This window comes from Mastomys coucha, unplaced genomic scaffold (assembly GCF_008632895.1).
Source record: "Mastomys coucha isolate ucsf_1 unplaced genomic scaffold, UCSF_Mcou_1 pScaffold5, whole genome shotgun sequence".
NCBI classification, from domain to species: Eukaryota; Metazoa; Chordata; class Mammalia; order Rodentia; family Muridae; genus Mastomys; species Mastomys coucha.
The window spans coordinates 38,541,613-38,559,151 of NW_022196911.1; the positions used below are offsets into that span (position 1 = coordinate 38,541,613).

Here is a 17,539-nt window from a genome sequence, read left to right on the forward strand (position 1 = left end):
GGAAGGAAGGAAGGAAGGAAGGAAGGAAGGAAGGAAGGAAGGAAGAGGAAAGAAAGACAGACAGACCTGCACAAGAGCAAGCCAATCAATACCTTGGAATGGAGCCAAGAGGGCTTGCCCAACCCCTAGCCAAGGAACTATTGAAAGTTGAGGGCTTTCTTGGGGAAGGAGAGTCAGTTTCCTTCAAGGCTATGACTCCCAGTTGATTGATCATGCTCCAACAGATGATCCCATACCCGTGAGTATAAAGGCAGCACAAATTGGACTCAATATTTTTTATATTGTTGTTTTGTTTTGTTTTGTTTTGTTTTGTTTTTTAAAAGGGGGCACAAAGTTAAGCAGGAGTGAGAGGATGGGAATGTATCTAAAAGAAGTTAGGGGAAAGGAGGGAGGAGTTGGGGTAAATAATATCAAAATACACTGTATGCATATTATTAAATTCTCCAATAATAAAATATATTAAAAAGAATTCCAAGCTACAGACAATTATCCATATAAAATGAAGATAATTTTTAATGAAAAACAGAGCTGGATCTGGGAAAAGTCTGTGTATATGTGTGGGAGGGAATGAGTGACTGGGCAAATGGCCTAAAGACCCAGGATTATATGAATAATATAACAAAGCAATTTAATTTAGATGCTAGAGTAAAATGACCAATAATGGCCAATTTAAGCTTTAATGCCATCCTCCAGCTACATGAATTTTATAAGATACAAAAAGAAAAAACTCAACTATGTTTATAAGATACAAAAAGAAAAAACTCAACTATGAAAAAAAGGTCAACTATGTCCTATGTGCAGGTTTTATGGCTTTATAAGAAAAACTCAAATACCTCAAATTACATGAAGAATTTTGTAAAAGAAGGTATAACAGAAACCAACAAGTGTGAAAAGGAGATATAGATTACAGGCATAGAAATGTATTTCTGGTAAAAAGAAAATGTTTTTGATTTTTGTTTTTTGTTTTTTAGTAAAGGGGGATTATATGCTGAAATCCAGTTTTACTCTACAATTAAGGAAAGGATTGTTTCAAAGTGGAAACAGGAAAAAAAAGTAGGACAAAGCCAGGAGGTTAAAGTATGTCACAAGAAGTTACAACTTAGAGACGGTATGGCCATGACTAAATTGGCCGTAATTCAAAATTATTAAAATTTCCTAAGATCAGAATTCAATGTACTGATGCAGAACTGGAGCCCAATTTTCTGTCTACAAAAAAGGTCTTCTTAAATGTTGACCTATTGTTTATAACAGTTACCAAACGCCAGCTTAAAGAAAAGGGATTTTACATTCTATCAAGATAATTGTTCATATTATCTGCTGTGTTTTTAGTGCTTTTAACTATTTAGAAAACACTCCCAATTGAGTAGTGGCTCCCAACCTCCTAATGTTTCGACTATTTAATACAGTTCCTCATATTATGGTGACTCCCCCAACCATAAAATTTTTTCTGTTGCTACTTCACATCTGTGGCTTTACTACTGCTATGAATGGTTATGTACTTTTGGAAACAGAGGTTTGTCAGGGAGTCGTGACCCACAGGTTGAGAACCACTGTAATAGAATCCTGCTTATCTAAAAAAATCTGTTTTGTCCAATTTTATCTGTTATACAACTATATTTTAAGCCACTGTTTGTGATTCAAAACAACTACTTCTGATATAGCGGTCCCTATAATCTCAGTACTTGAAAGTAAAGGCAACAGGATTAATAGTCAAGGTTATGCTCATAGTCAAGTTCATAGCGAGTTAAGAGCAGCCTGAAATGGATGAGAGCATGCCTAAGATGACAAATACAAACAGAAAAACTAGTTTAACTGATCCGAGTCTTTGCCAGTCACACTTGTATGTCAGTGCCCAAGGGAATAAGAGGACAGCCAATATTTTGAGCCCGTACCCCTTGTCAGTCATTTGTGAAGAGAAGGGTCAATGCAGAGGCAAAAGCTCTCAGTGCTTCCAAGTGTACCAAGTGTACACACAGGCAGTGAGACCCTGACCCACCTCAGGCACATGACAAAACTAACAGAGCAGAAACTGAAGCTGATAAGGGGCCTTTACCACGTCCCTAAAAGTAACCTTGAGGAGCTTCAACTGACCTTAATCACAAGAAAACACAAGGTTTCACTTTCACCCACTTTCTTAATCTTTAACACCCATTGGGCTGTCCAAAAAGTGTAGCGATCTGTCACAAACCAAAATAGAAAGAGGTAGTCTCTATTTTAAAAAAGGGAAAAGTAACTATTAGGTTCTTACGAGCCTCCTCATTAACCCCGAAGCATGGCTACTGACATGCCAGGGAGGACACTTATAGACCAGACCTATATTGAGAATGAAGGATGCTCATGCTTTTTCTAATTGTTCCTGATGCCTTCTGCAGCCTGAAACCTGGGGAAGGACTTCACCCCCTAACTGGTGATCTATTATAGGCTTTTTAACTCCCTACAAATCACCCCAGTGTTGGCCAAAAAGTTTAACAGACTATTGAGCAGTGAATCTGTGTGCCTAGTAGTCCCAGTCCGCTACACAATTCCTTCTAATGCCCAGCGATCACTGTCGTGCATCTTGAAGATGCCTTCTTTCTGTATTGTCCCCACAGCATCTGAGTCTCAATTCATTTTTGTGTTTTGATGGACCAGTGTGCAACGTCAGAATAGGCAACTCGTCTAGACTTTTCTTCTCTGGGTTTTGGAGCCAGCACCCACACTTTTTGGACAGGCTCTAGCTAAGGTACTAAATGACTTAACTTTAGATAATGGAATGGTCTTACAATACATAGATGAAGTTCTTATATCTGGCCTCCTTCCTTAAATGAATCCTCAAACCACCTAGTGCGGTCTTTAAATTCCCTAGCTGACAGAGGATATGGTAAAATCCAGAGATCCAATTATCCCTAAAGGTATTAAATTAGACTTTATCTTAACTCCAGAGCATAAGGCTCTTTAGCTGATTGTATTCAAGCCATTCAGGCCCTTACAATTCCCAACACTTAGAAAATAACCTAGGGTCTTTGGGGGCCTTTACAGGACTAATAGATTACACACAGCTTCTAAGTTCTGGATATGGCCTTATGGTTAAACTTCTATATGGATCCCCAAAGGAGAATAATAACAAGAATAACAAAAGCTTGTGATAAATTAAAAGCTTCTTTTTTCCAAAACCCCTTCTTCAGGGTTATTATAACTTGATGAGCTTTTAAATTGAATGTCAGCGAGTAGCCCTGAGAGTCTCACCAATACCTTGAATCAAAACTGTCTGCCTGTGGGACATTTATCAAAACTGCTTGACTGGAGATGACCAGGATTCAGTAGGCTAACGCGTGCCTCTAACGTCAGGAACACAGAACTGTGTGGCTTCAGATAACCTCAGCACTCAGGAATAGCTGTTGCCAGTGTTATCAAGGTCAAACACTGTGTATATATTCCCCATAATCCCACTGCTGCCTTGTCTGCATTAAATGATTTGCAAAATCAAATTGAAAACATGTCAGATGCCAGCCATACCTCCTTGCTAACAGCCTTTGAATTGGATCTCTCTCTGGGTTTTTTGTAGTAGAAATGTGTTATGCCTATTACAATCCGAGAAGTGATTCTACTCATCCTTGGTCCTCTGTGCTTACCTCCTCTCCTAATTTTATCTCCAAACAGTGTTACATCAGCCCAACTTCATACTCTGGCTTCCTCGATTATTGTCTGAGGTCTGAAAGTTAGCAAGAGTAGAGACCCTAAGCCCCACTCTGTGCTCCATTTTAACGAGAAGAAGCCAGATCAACTCAATGTTCATCTCCTAAATGATTTTAAGGTCTCAAGTCTTGGGGGACATTGTTGTATAGCAAGTTGGAAATGAGCTGGTTTGGATATCTTTGAGAGTGTGGACCTGTTTCTCATAATCAGCAAGTTTTAAAGCAGTATTTCCCAACCTTCCTAATGCTGTGACCTTTTCAAACAATTCCTCATGTTGTAGTGACCCCACAGCCATAAGATTATTTTTGTTGCCACATCATAACTACAAATTTGCTACTGTTATTAATTGCAATGTAAATATCTGTGCTTTCCCACAGTTTTAAGTGACCCCTGTGAAAAGGTCATTTGCCTCATCAAAGGGGTCACAACTCACAGGTTGAGAACTACTGCTTTAAAGCCAGTAACTGAAACTAGAAGACTGATTACTGGTTATTAGCATGGGTTCCAAGCCATACCTCTGATCCTGGAAATGACATTCTGACTGCCTGGGAGCTTATTGATAGATAAACATTTACACCTCTAATATCTACACCTGGCCTTCCATTAAAGAACAAAGACGATGCTCTCATCCCTCCCTGTGAAGGCCAAGCAAATAGGTCTATAAACTACATGGACAGAAAAATGTGCTTCCTGGAAAGCTATGTGTTCTAGAAAGTTTTGAAAGAGCATCTGGCCTGCCTGGAAGTGTTTGTCAGTATGACGGTCTCTCTGGCCTTCATCTAGTCTTACGTCTCGAACCTGCCACTCTACCTTATTATAGAGTTATTATACTCTACTTATCTTCTGCACACATACACACACACCACACAAAAAACACATATACATACACACACAACACATATATACATACAATACATACACACACACACAACACATACACATATAAAACTCATACATACACATACAACACATACATACACAAGGGGGAGGACCAAAGAGAGACAGAGAAAGAGAGAGATCACTAAACAAAAAATATTGACAACATATAAATATATTTATAACATATTAAAAAGCGCTGGGCAGTGGTGGCACATGCCTTTAATCCCAGCACTTCAGAGGCAGAGGCAGGCAGATTTCTGAGTTTGAGGCCAACCTGGTCTACAGAGTGAGTTCCATGACAGCCAGGGCTAGCTACATAGAGGAACCCTGTCTCAAAAAACAAACAAACAAAAAAGAAGACATTAAAAAACACAAACATAAGAATAATGGCTCCAGGAGGGAAGAATAAAAATAGATTTGTAAGCTTCTTAGGTTACACATAAAATGACATACTTTCATTCAGGCATACACTGAGACAGTTAAGGAAACATACTATAAATACCATACATTATAACCACTAAAATTTATAGCCAAGCAGAAAAAAAAAAAAAAAGAGCTTTCTTTTTTGAGACATGGCTTCACTGTGTAATACTGGCTCTCCTGGATCTCACTCTGTAGATCAGTCTGGCCTCAAACTCACAGAGATCCACCTGCTTCTGCCTCCTAAGCAAAAGACATTTTAATAACACTCAGCTCAGGCCAGTGAGATGGCTCAGCATGTAAAGCATTTGTCTCCAAAGCCTGATGGCCTGAATGCTATCCCTGAAACTTTGCAAAAGGAGAAGGAGAAAACCAACTCCACAAAGCTGTTCTCTGACCTCCTTATACAGCCTGTAGCACAAGTGTAAACATACACGCATACACCTAAACACACCTAAACACACATGCAGATGAATTCCACCCCCTTCCCATCTCAGAGCTCCTGCAACTGCAATCTCCTCTTTCTCCACTGCCACGCTCCAGAGCCCAGTACCTGTATAGCCCTTGGCTTTATGAGACACCCCACCCACAGCTTGTGAGAATCTTCTTGGTCTTTGTTCAGGGACTTCCCCGCTATAATTCCTGAGAGCACCTCCCACAATTGAGGTTGAGATCGACATTCAGTTTCTTACAAGCCTTGAGAGTAGAAAAGTTCAGCACAGAACTCTGTGATCGTGTGTACATGCATGCATGTGTGTGTGAGAAAAGAAGACCCTAGAGGAGTCACTTGAAGGTGCTAACAACTCTGGCCACTACTTCCTGCCTAAGTAGCAGGCTAGTTTCTTTAACAGCAGTGGCATCCTTGCCGGACTAACGCTGTGTTCATTCCTCAGACTGCTAAGCAGTCTACACTAGATATCCCTGTCACTGGCCTTCCTCAGGCACCTCTTTACTTGCTGTTATCTAAAATTAAGAATTTCTTCAGTGGGCTGTGGATGCCACTCAGTTGGTACCATGCTTGTCTAGCATGTACAAAGCCCTAGCTTCCATCCCTAGCATTCCATAAGCTAGGCTTAGTGCCATATCCTAGTAACCCTACCCCTCTAGAGGTAGAAGTGCAGGGACCATAAATTTAAGGTCTACCCTTGGGTAGAGAGCAAGTTCAATGTTGACCTAGGCCATATGAGAACCTATGTAAAAGAGAAAGGAAGTGTCTTGGTTAGGGTTTTACTGCTGTGAACAGACACCGTGACTGAAGCAACTCTTATAAGGACAACATTTAATTGAAGCTGACTTACAGGTTCAGAGGTTCAGTCCATTATCATCAAGGCAGTAGCATGACAGCATCCAGGCAGGCATGGTGCAGGAGGAACTGAGAGTTCTACATCTTCATCTGAAGGCCACTAGGAAAAGACTGGCTTCCAGGTAGCTAGGATGAAGGTCTTAAAGCCTATGCCCACAGTGACACCCCTATCTAACAAGGCCATATCTAATAGTATCACTCCCTGTGCCAAGCATATACAAACCATGAATCGAAGGAAGGAAGGAAAAAAGGAAGGAAGGAAGGAAGGAAGGAAGGAAAAAAGGAAGAAAGGAGGAAAAAAGGAAGGAAGGAAGAAGGAAGGGAGGGAGGGAGGGAAAGAGGGAGGGAGGGAGGAAGGAAAGAATGAAAGAAGGAAAGAAGAAAAGAAGAAAAGAAGGTAGGAAGAAGATTTGTAGTAGGCCTATAATCCCAGCACTCAACAGGTAGAAACAGGAGCTCGAAGCTAGCCTCAGCTACATAGCAAGTTCAATGTTAGTCTTGGTTACAATTAAAATTTTAATTTTTTTAATTAAAAAAATTTTTATGTACCTGGGACCATCATTTTTCTAGAGAATTGATCTATAATTCATTACATGTCAAAAGGATCCAAGATCTATCTATTACAAACACAGAGACAGGTGTTTATTTAAAAGCCACTTAAACAAACAAACAAAAAAAAAGTACAAGAGCTGGGCGGTGGTGGCGCACGCCTTTAATCCCAGCACTTGGGAGGCAGAGGCAGGCGGATTTCTGAGTTCCAGGCCAGCCTGGTCTACAGAGTGAGTTCCAGGACAGCCAAGGGTACCCAGAGAAATCCTGTCTCGAAAAACAAAAATCCAAAAAACAAAAAACAACAACAAAAAAAGCCACTTAATAGGTCTACTTTTTCATTTAAAATGAATAAAGAAACACTAGAGATATTCAACATCTACCCCAAGCAAGTTTACAGCTCTGATGACTGGTAGAGATGAGATGTAAATCCAAGCCATCAGCTTAAATAGCTGAACACTCTGGGCTTCAGGGAGCACCCACACTAGCCACAGAAAAGATGGTCTACCACAGAGACCTCTACCTGGAATGCTCTACCAGGAGCATTCCAGTGCTGCAGCCCACTCACAGGCGGTTTTGGAACACGAGTACCATGGCCCTCCACTACCTACCTGCCTCAGCCTACCCAGGCTAGAGGAAACCTGCCTCTGTGTGAGGATAGACCCAAGCAACACCAGGGCAAACACACAACATCTTCTGTTTCTTCTGCTCTTCCCTGCCCACCCTTAAACACACACAGAGACGCATACTCACCTATATATAGGAAGCAGAGACATTGGAGTCTGTCTCCCCTAGTTGCCTTCAGATCCAAATGCACAACTCCCAGCATGCTTCCCACCAGGATGATAATGGACTGAACCTCTGAAACTGTAAGCCAGCCCCCATTAAATGTTTACCTTCATAAGAGTTGCCTTGGATTTTGTGAGGAGATGGAGAGTGAACGGTCGTGTGGTCCCTTGCTGTTGTAGATCCGGGCATCTCAGTGTAGACCGTCATTAGGAGAGGCAGTCTCTTCTCTCTCTCCTTCCTCTTGTGAGATTTTCTTGATCTTCAGCTACATCCTGTCACTGTCTTCAGACACACAAGAAGAGGACATCAGATCCTATGACAGCTGGTTGTGAGCCACCATGAGGGTGATGGATACTGAACTCAAGGTCTCTGGAAGAGCAGTCAGTGCTCTTAACCACCGAACCATCTCTCCTGCCCACTTTTAAGCTTTGTGAGAAACCTCGTCATCAAAGGAGATGGCTAGCAACGTTACCAACAAGACAGATCCTCGATCCATGAATTCCCGTGTATTCATTGGGAATCTCAACACTCTGGTGGTCAAGACGTCTGATGTGGAGGCCATCTTTTCAAAGTATGGCAAAATTGTGGGTTGCTTTGTGCATAAAGACTTTGCCTTTGTCCAGTATGTTAATGAAAGAAATGCCCAAGCTGCTGTAGCTGGAGAGGATTGGCAGAATGATCGCTGGCTAGGTTTTAGATATTAACCTGGCCGCAGAGCCAAAAGTGAACCAAGGAAAAGCAGGCGTGAAATGGTCTGCAGCGGAGACGTACGGTTCCTCATTTGACTTGGACTATGACTTTCAACAGGATTATTATGACAGGATGTACAGCTACCCAGCATGTGTTCCTCCTCCTCCTCCTATTGCTTGAGCTGTGGTGCCTTCCAAACATCAGGAGCAAAAGTGGATTCAATTCAAAGAGTGGACAACGGGGATCTTCTCCCAAGTCAGGAAAGTTGAAAGGGGATGACCTTCAGGCCATTAAAAGGGGGCTGACTCAGATAAAACAAAAAGTGGATTCTCTTCTGGAAAGCCTGGAAAAAGATTGAAGCAAACAAGCCATAGAGATGAAGAGTGAAAAGTCTGAAGAGGAGCAGAGCAATGCTTCTGTGAAGAAAGATGAGACTAATGTGAAGATGGAGTCTGAGGCAGGTGCAGATGACTCTGTTGAGGAGGGCGACATGCGGGATGATAACAATAATGAAGATCAGGGGGGATGACCAGCTGGATTTGAAGGATGATGAAAAAGAGCCTGAGGAAGGAGAAGATGACAGAGACAGCACCAATGGGGAGGGTGACTCTTAAGCACATAGTGGAGCTCAGAAATCTTATCCCATTATTCATTGACCTAGGCGCTTGTGAGAGATCAAAGCAACACCAGATCGTCTCCCCTAGAATCGTCTGCACATTCTCACTGTCCTCCCTCCTTAGCCTTCCTGTGTCCATTAATTCATAATTGCCCTGCGCCTCGTTACATTTTCACTTCCTTTGATGCTTCTTAGTAGTTTTGTTAAGTCTGAGCCTGTGAGTTTTGCTTTAATTTTGATACCTCCTCTTTGACTTAACAATAAAAAGTTGGATGGTTTTTATCAACTGTCTCCAAAATACTCTCCTGGTATGCAGAGGTACAGTTCTTCCCACTCACGGTTTCAGTAGCTGCTTCCCTAACTGCAGAGGCATCTCTTTACTGCTTTGCATTAGCGGTGTGTGATTTCCCTCACATGAGTGGGACCGTTTCAACACGAACATAACCATGTATTTTTGTGAATGGGAGTTGACATGTCAAATGCATCTTACATGAAAATAGTGTAATAGTCTTAATATTTGTTTTCTAAAGTTATACCATGGGTTATTTTTGTGAACAGCCTGATGTTTGGAATATTTTTCTCAAAAATAAACAGTTCCTTATTAAACCAGAAATTTGAAGGAAAGGAAATTTTTTAATTACAATTATCTACTTAATCTTTTTAATAGCATCCTCCACAAATCGTTAGGTTGTATTAAATACAATTTTCTTGATTTACCATCATGCATACTGATATATATGAATAAAAGTCATTTTGAGACCAATGTTAATTTTAAAAATTTTTTGACATAGAGTGCTTGAATGATTCAGTTACCAATTAAAATCGAGGTTCCTCTATTGGACCCTCAACCTGTGCCTCAAAAGTTTCAAAATAGGAAAGCTTTTGTCTGTCCTGTTTTAGAAAGCATTTGCCTTCCTAAGAGCTGAGACTAGGGCTGGCAAGATGGCTCAGCAGGTAAGAGCACTCACTGACTGCTCTTCCTAAGGTACTGAGTTCAAATCACAGCAACCACATGGTGGCTCATAACCACCTTTAATGAGATCTGGCACCCTCTTCTGAAGGGGTGCATCTGAAGTCAGTTACAGTGTACTTATGTTTAATAATAAATAAATCTTTGGGCCAGAACAAGCAAGGACTGAGCGAGCAGAGTTAACCAGAGCAAGCAGGCCCAACCGGAGCAAGCAGAGGTCCTAAAAAATTCAATTCCCAACAACCACATGAAGGCTCACAACCATCTGTACAGCTACAGTGTACTCACATACATTAAATAAATAAATAAATCTTAAAAAAAAAAAAAAAGAACTGAGACTATAATGAGAGATTGGTTTGAATCAGCTTGGAACATTTTGCTGCATAAGACCCACATTATAAGGCTAAAGGTATAAACAGGTTTGGGGGCTTATTTTTATTTTTGTATAGCAGGCTATAAAAATCTTTTATGCACACAGACTTTCTATTTCTCAAAAAGGCCCTGTTCTGTATATATAGCACAGAGTGCAAGTTTACGCTTCCATGCTATGCATTGCAGCCAAAAGTTCCTTTTATATGTAACTGATAATAAAACTGAGTGGAGGCTGGTCTAGGGGCTACCCTTGGCTCCGGTGTGCAAATATAAAAATGGATTTTATTGTGACCTCCTACTCCCACCCCCAAATCTTGATATTGTCTTGGATTTTAACTCTTTAATTTGAGGAATTGGCTGGATATCAGAGGTTCAAGATGCTAATAAATAAAACCTGTTTAAATATGCTGTTAAAAAAAGAGAGAGAGAGAGAGTTGCCTTGGTTATGGTGTCTCTTCACAGCAATAGAACCCTAACTAAGACAAGACGAGAGAACACAAGTCCTCGGTTACATAGCAAGCTCACAGGCCAGTCTGTGATATATAAGAGAGTTTATCTAAAAATTAATAACTGCTGGAGCTGTTGAGAAGGCTCAGTTGGTTAAGGCTCTTGGTGCCAAGCCTGACAACCTGAGCCTGTTTGCTGGGACCCACACAGTAGGTGTCTTAGTCAGGGTTTCTGTTCCTGCACGAACATCATGACCAAGAAGCAAGTTGAGGAGGAAAGGGTTCATTCAGCTCATATTTCCACATTGCTGCTCATCACCCAAGGAAGTCAGGACTGGAACTCACACAGTATAACCGGAGCCTGGAGGCAGGAGTCTATGCAGAAGCTATGGAGGAATGCTGATTACTGGCTTGCTTCCCTTGGCTTGCTCGGCTTGCTTTCTTATAGAACCCAGGACTACCAGCCCAGGGATGGCACCACCCACAATGGACCCTCCCTCCTTGATCACTAATTGAGAAAATGCCTTACAGCTGGATCTCATGGAGGCACTTCCTCAAGGGAGGCTCCTTTCTCTGAGAAAGCTCCAGCTTGTGTCAAGTTGACACACAAAACCAGCCAGGACAGTAGGAGAGAGTTGGCTTCTTCAAGTTATACTCCAGCATCCACACCCATGCTGTGGCACACACATAAACACACAATAGATAGATAGATAGATAGATAGATAGATAGATAGATAGATAGATAGATAGATAGATAGATAGATAAAATACATATATGTTTAGAATATATCAACAAACCCATCCTAAAACCCACACACACATCTGTCCCTCACATTACCACCAAGACCATATGAGCATGCCCATCATTTACACTCCCATTCACCTGTCTTAGGCCAGGCCTCCCTTTTTTGGGGGGGACAGAGGGGAGATGGTGTTTATGAAACTCATTCCATCTTGCCCAATTAAAACTATGAAGAACTAGACTACCAACCAATTTCCCTGAGGACTGCTAGGATTTTCCAGTTTTGCTCTTAAAAATAAAATCTTAGGAATTAGCATAATAGCAGGAATAATGCCATCAACTGGGACAGGCTCTGTGTAAACAGCTGGCTGCACACTAGGGAGCTGGTCTTCACAGTGGACACAACCCCATTCCGGACTTACGTGTGACGAAACAGTGCCCAGCACACTCTGTCGATTGCTCAAGCCACGGTCATTGTAGAAATCTGGAACAAGGTTCTATGTTTTCAGCTCCAGCCTCTAGCTTTCTTAGAAGTTAAATTGCCCCCAGGAGATGGGGTACCAGCTAGGGTGAAGCTCTGCAGCTTTCTCCAGACCTTTAAAGCTCCTAAGTCATCAAGAGGATGAGAACCAGGACCTCAAAGAATCCTAAACTATTAGCTCCAAGAGTTTAAAGATCTACTCCAACATCTTTTGGGAGGAGGAGTGAGATATAGAGACCCAGAGAGGGCATGTGCACAGAGCAGAATACACAGCTCTTTTTTTTTTTTTTTTTTTTTTTTAAGATTTATTTACTATTGTATGTAAGTACACTGTAGCTGTCTTTAGACACACCAGAAGAGGGCATCAGATCTCATTATGGATGGTTGTGAGCCACCATGTGGTTGCTGGGATTTAAACTCAGGACCTTCTGAAGAGCAGTCAGTGTTCTTAACTGCTGAGCCATCTCTCCAGCCCCAACACACAGCTCTTAAGTAGACCCTACTTACACTATACATCCAGGGAGCCATTGACCACCCTCACCCCCACTCCCACCCCACCCCTCAATGACTGGCCATTCGTGCACAGGATATGGGAAATGGTTTGAAGGATGAATACTTTAAATGATGTCAATGTACACGGTGGGAAAATTATTCATGCTACATCGTTGCTCATCCTGCTGGCTACTTTAAGGACAGTCAGGACTCTGCACTAACATGTCTTTAATGCAGATAAATCTTTCACTAACTTGTCTTTAATGCAGATAAATCTTTCCCCAGACAGAGCTTTAGTGAGAAAGAGACCAGACAGGGTCAGCAAGAATCTAGTGACACTGTTTCTGTTTTCTCCTCTCTCTCTCTCTCTCTCTCTCTCTCTCTCTCTCTCTCTCTCTTTCCCCATTACCCTCTAATTATGTCAATGATGCAAGTTTTATGCCTGTACATCACTTAAACATTAAAAGTCTCCATTTAAACCACATGTAGTATCAGGTTAAACAAATGTTTAAGTCGATTTTAAAAAATTATTCAGTGAATACTGATCACTAGCTATCAAGCCTTTAAAAAAAACTATTTCAACGAGAGTAAAATGTGCTAGTTCATAATCACCTTTCAAACAAATGACTTAAGTAACAAAATTAAAACTGTCAAGCACATGACTGAAGTCATGGTGAATACCGAACTGTGTGACTAGAAATCGGCCACACTAAGTTGGGGGTCATCTCTATGCTCTGTGACTTCCTCTCTTCACTTCCCTCTTCACCCCTCTCACCACTCAAGGGACCTCCGGTCCTCTAATAGAGGCCCCATGTCACCCACAGAAAAAACGGATTAGGAACAGAGCAATTTGCAGGGGTTGAAGAGGGTATACTGCCCTCTGGTGGAATACTTGGAAATTAGTGCCCGCGTGCTATACCTTTGATATTGGCAGCAAGTCATCTATTTTTTAGGATAGATCCATCTTCAGCTGGCCATATCCTCAGTGGTGGGTATACAAGGATGTGTCACCACACCTAGCTTGGGTGAGATTGCCATCTCAAAAAGTCAAAAGTCAGGTCCTCACTTTACTGACTGAGCTATCTCCAGACCCAGGATTCTCCCACAGGGCAGCACCAAACACCCGAGCAGATTCTGAGAACTCCAGCCAACAACATGAACACATAGCATTTACCGGAGAAAGAAAGTGAGACCTAAAAAATAATTGGCTACATTTAGTCGTCAGGCCGAGCTCAGTTGCAACTTAGTTAATTGGCTGCAGGGTCTCAGTGATTGAATTCCACATTGGTTCCGTCTGGTCTGTTCGGCTCTAAACAAATGGCCAGCCCAAATTACTTAGCACAAAATATTTGTTACAGAAAGCACTGTGTCTGATAAACCTGGGAACCACTCTTGTAGAACAAAACCCAAAACCTATTCTGGGCTTTTCTTACAGCCAACGGGGAAAAGGCTCTGGAGAGAGCTGCTCACAATATCAAATGTCCTCTCAAGATGGATGCAGCAGAGATTACTTAACCAACTAGAATCTGAGCTTACAGTCTTTAGGATACAAGTACAGCACACCTGCACACACTGTGGCCCCACGGTTCCATGAGATGCATGTGAAATGCCCTTGGCACAGATCCGGTGAGGAGCAAATGTCCTGGAAAGGCTGGGCAGCAGCAGCGATGTTCATCTCACCACCCCAAGTTTATTTAAAGAGATTTCAACAGGATTGTCGAGATGGCTCAGTGGTTAAGCGCACTGAATGCTCTTCCAGAGTACCGGGGTTCAATTCCCAGCACCCACATGACAGCTCAAAACTCTCTGTAACTCCAATATCCAACACCCTCACACAGACATGCAACATGCAAGCAAAACACCAGTGTACATAAAGTAAACTAAAATTTAAGGCATTTCTGTAAGTACAGCTAATTTTAAAAACAAGAGACAGATTGAGTGTGGCAAAAAACAAACAAACAAACAAACAAACAAAAGCAAACAAACAAACAAAAAAAAAAGTGCCTGTCATCTTAGCACTTGGCAGAAGTCAAAATCTAGGAGTTCAAGGCCAGCCTCAGCTACACGGAAAATTTAAGGTGGGCCTGGGCTATGTGATACCTGTGTCAAAAAAAGACGATTTCTCAAGCAAAATTTAAGGCAGCCATTAAGCTAAACGTAACCCACAGGCGTCGGGTCTCCATCTCAGCTGAGACTTCAGAAAGGAAAGCAAGTGAGCAAGAAACGAAGGAGGCGCCCTCTAGTGGCATGATTACACTATCACAAGAAGACTCGGAGCAGAGGACTTGGTGCTTGTTTCCAAGGCAAAGGAAAACCCATCTGATTTAACGGACAGTCTGCCAGAAATGGACTAGCGGAAATTTGTTGTCTTTTCAGTGGATCTTAATAAAGGCATATAGTCTGGCTTTTCCCAAAGAAAGTGACTAATTCGAAATCAGACCGTAAATCCCAGGCAGGTACAGGCTGACAATCTGGACATCTCGGCTCTGCTGAGTGACAGGACCCTTTAGAGCAGTAGCTGTGTCGTAAGCCATTGTACAGCCTTTACAGCACTTAGCAGATGGCTACCCACAGAGCAGACATCCCATCTTTTTATAAGAATAATTAGCATTTTTAAAATGATCAGCGCTATCTTTCGCTGGTCTCAGTAACAGAATCAGGAAAGTACATTAGCAGAGTCTACAGATAAGGAAATTAGGTCTCAAAGGCCTCTCCTAAGATGGCAGAGTCCATACCGAAATGCATAAGCCCCCGAGTCTATAGACCTATGCCCCTTGCACTAACAATTCTCAAATGGGTTGATCTCGAGAGTCTGATACACTCTTTAGAATCCCACAATAGGGGCTATAGGGTGGCTCCATCAGTACGGTGCTTGCTTGCAAACACAAAGACCTGGGTTCAATCCCAATTTAAAAAGAAATAAAGGGCTGAAGAGATAGCTCAGCCATTAAAAGGTAGGCTTACAACAAGAAAGAAAGAAAGAAAGAAAGAAAGAAAGAAAGAAAGAAAGAAAGAAAGAAGAAAGAGAGGGAGGAAGGAAGGAAGGAAGGAAGGAAGGAAGGAAGGAAGGAAGGAAGGAAGGAAGTGAGGGGGAAAGGAGAGAGGGATGGAAGGAAGACAGGGAAGGCTGGCTGGCAAGATGGTTCAGGGGGTAAAAGTACTTATCGTCAAAACTGGTGAGCCGGGCGGTGGTGGTGCACACCTTTAATCCCAGCACTTGGGAAGCAGAGGCAGGCAGATTTCTGAGTTCCAGGCCAGCCTCGTCTACAAAGTGAGCTCCAGGACAGCCTGGGAAACCCTGTCTTGGAAAAACAAAAACAAAAAGAACAAAAACAAAAACTGGTGATCTGAGTTTAATATTTAGGATTCATGAGGTAGGATTGTTCTCTGATCTCCCTATGTGAAATAGTGGTATATATACCACTCCATACCCACACACACACACACACACACACACACACACACACACACATGCACACAAATGCACCTGCACAAAGATGAACATACGGGGCTGGCGAGATGGCTCAGTGGCTAAGAGCACTGACTGCTCTTCCGAAGGTCCTGAGTTCGGATCCTAGCAACCACATGGTGGCTCACAACCACCCGTAATGAGATTTGACGCCCTCTTCTGGGGCTGTCTGAAGACAGCTACAGTGTATTATGCCAGAACGAGCAGGGCGGAGAGAGCGGGGCTTGAGCGGATGGCTCACAGCCATCTGTACAGCTACAGTGTACTCATACACATAAAATAAATAATATGTCTTTTTTTATAAATACGTCTTTAAAAAAAACAAAGATGAACACACAGAAATATTACACACAAAAGATTACTAAAGACCACTGAAGATTTTTATTTGTAAGGGTTCTGTCGATATGTATAGTGATAAAAAAAATAAATCCAAGGAAACCTTTTCAATATTTACTAATTGATTTAAACATGACTATAATAACATGTTAACATTAACTCAAAATATTCCATGAAAAGCCTTTCCCTCAAAGGAGAAAAAGCAAGTGAGAAGACTTGGCAGTGCCTCACATGCTTGCAGGTCTCTTTAATATCTGGCTCATAAATGACAGCTGGATCCTTGGCGCTGCTTCTGCATTCAGTCAGCTGTGATTTCACACTTAAAGTCCTGTCTGGAAAATACCACGGTGCTCCTGTGGAAGAATGGGAGAGAGGTAGAGGTAAGTAGGTGCTATTAACAGAATAGACTCAACCTCATGGACTCCTACAAAGCCTTGATTACCCCTGGGGTTCTCTAGACAACCATCAGGAATTGCTACTCTAAAGAGCAGATGGACAGAGGCCTCTCTGCTCCTCCAGAAGCCACGTATCCCAGGGAATTCGTCATGCCTGCCATTTTCTTGTCCACTTTCCCTGGCAATGCTGTTCATCCTGAAGCAGATCTCTCCCCCTGGGCTCTGCATGCAGCCAACAGCGAGATGATAACTGTGAAGAGAATCCTTCAAGCAAGAAAGATGGCCTCTGGCTTAGTCCTAGCAACTCTTGCTCGTTGTGACCAAGAATAATAACCTGTTGGATCCTATTCTGTTTCTAGGAAGAGCACTTGTGAAAAACCATCACACAATCCCATGGAGTCTAAGAAGTTTGGTATCAGAAGCAACCCACTTCTGCCTGTTGATTGAAATATGTAGCTGGGTATGGTGATGCACTCCTGTAATCATAGCATCTAGATGCTGAGGCAGGAGGATCTTGAGTTCAAGTCTAGCCCCAGATACATAGGGAGACTTTGTCTCAAAATATGCAGTGTGGTGTGTGTGTGTGTGTGTGTGTGTGTGTGTGTGTGTGTGCTGATTAGTATTTTGTTAACTTGATACAAGACTGAGTCAGCAGGGAAGAGGAAATTTCAGTTGGGAAAATGCCTCCATCAGATTGGCTTGGTAAGTGGTTGATGAGGGAAAGCCCAGGAACATTGTGTGTGGAACAACCCCTAGGAAGATGGCCCTCAGAAAACAGGCTAGGGATGAGGAGATGGCTCAGCTGCAAAAAGCTAGGCTAGTGCCAAAAATATAAGAAAGCAGACTGAGTAAAGCATTGAGCGAGCCTGCAAGAAGCACTTCTCCATGGCCTCCGCTTCAGTTCCTGCCTCCAGG

The 17,539-nt window shown here is 42.2% G+C and overlaps 1 pseudogene; it reads left to right on the forward strand.

The window, feature by feature from the left end:
• Positions 1-8,070: 8,070 nt before the first annotated feature.
• On the forward strand, positions 8,071-8,919 carry LOC116077867 (annotated as a pseudogene).
• The last annotated feature ends 8,620 nt before the right edge of the window (positions 8,920-17,539 follow it).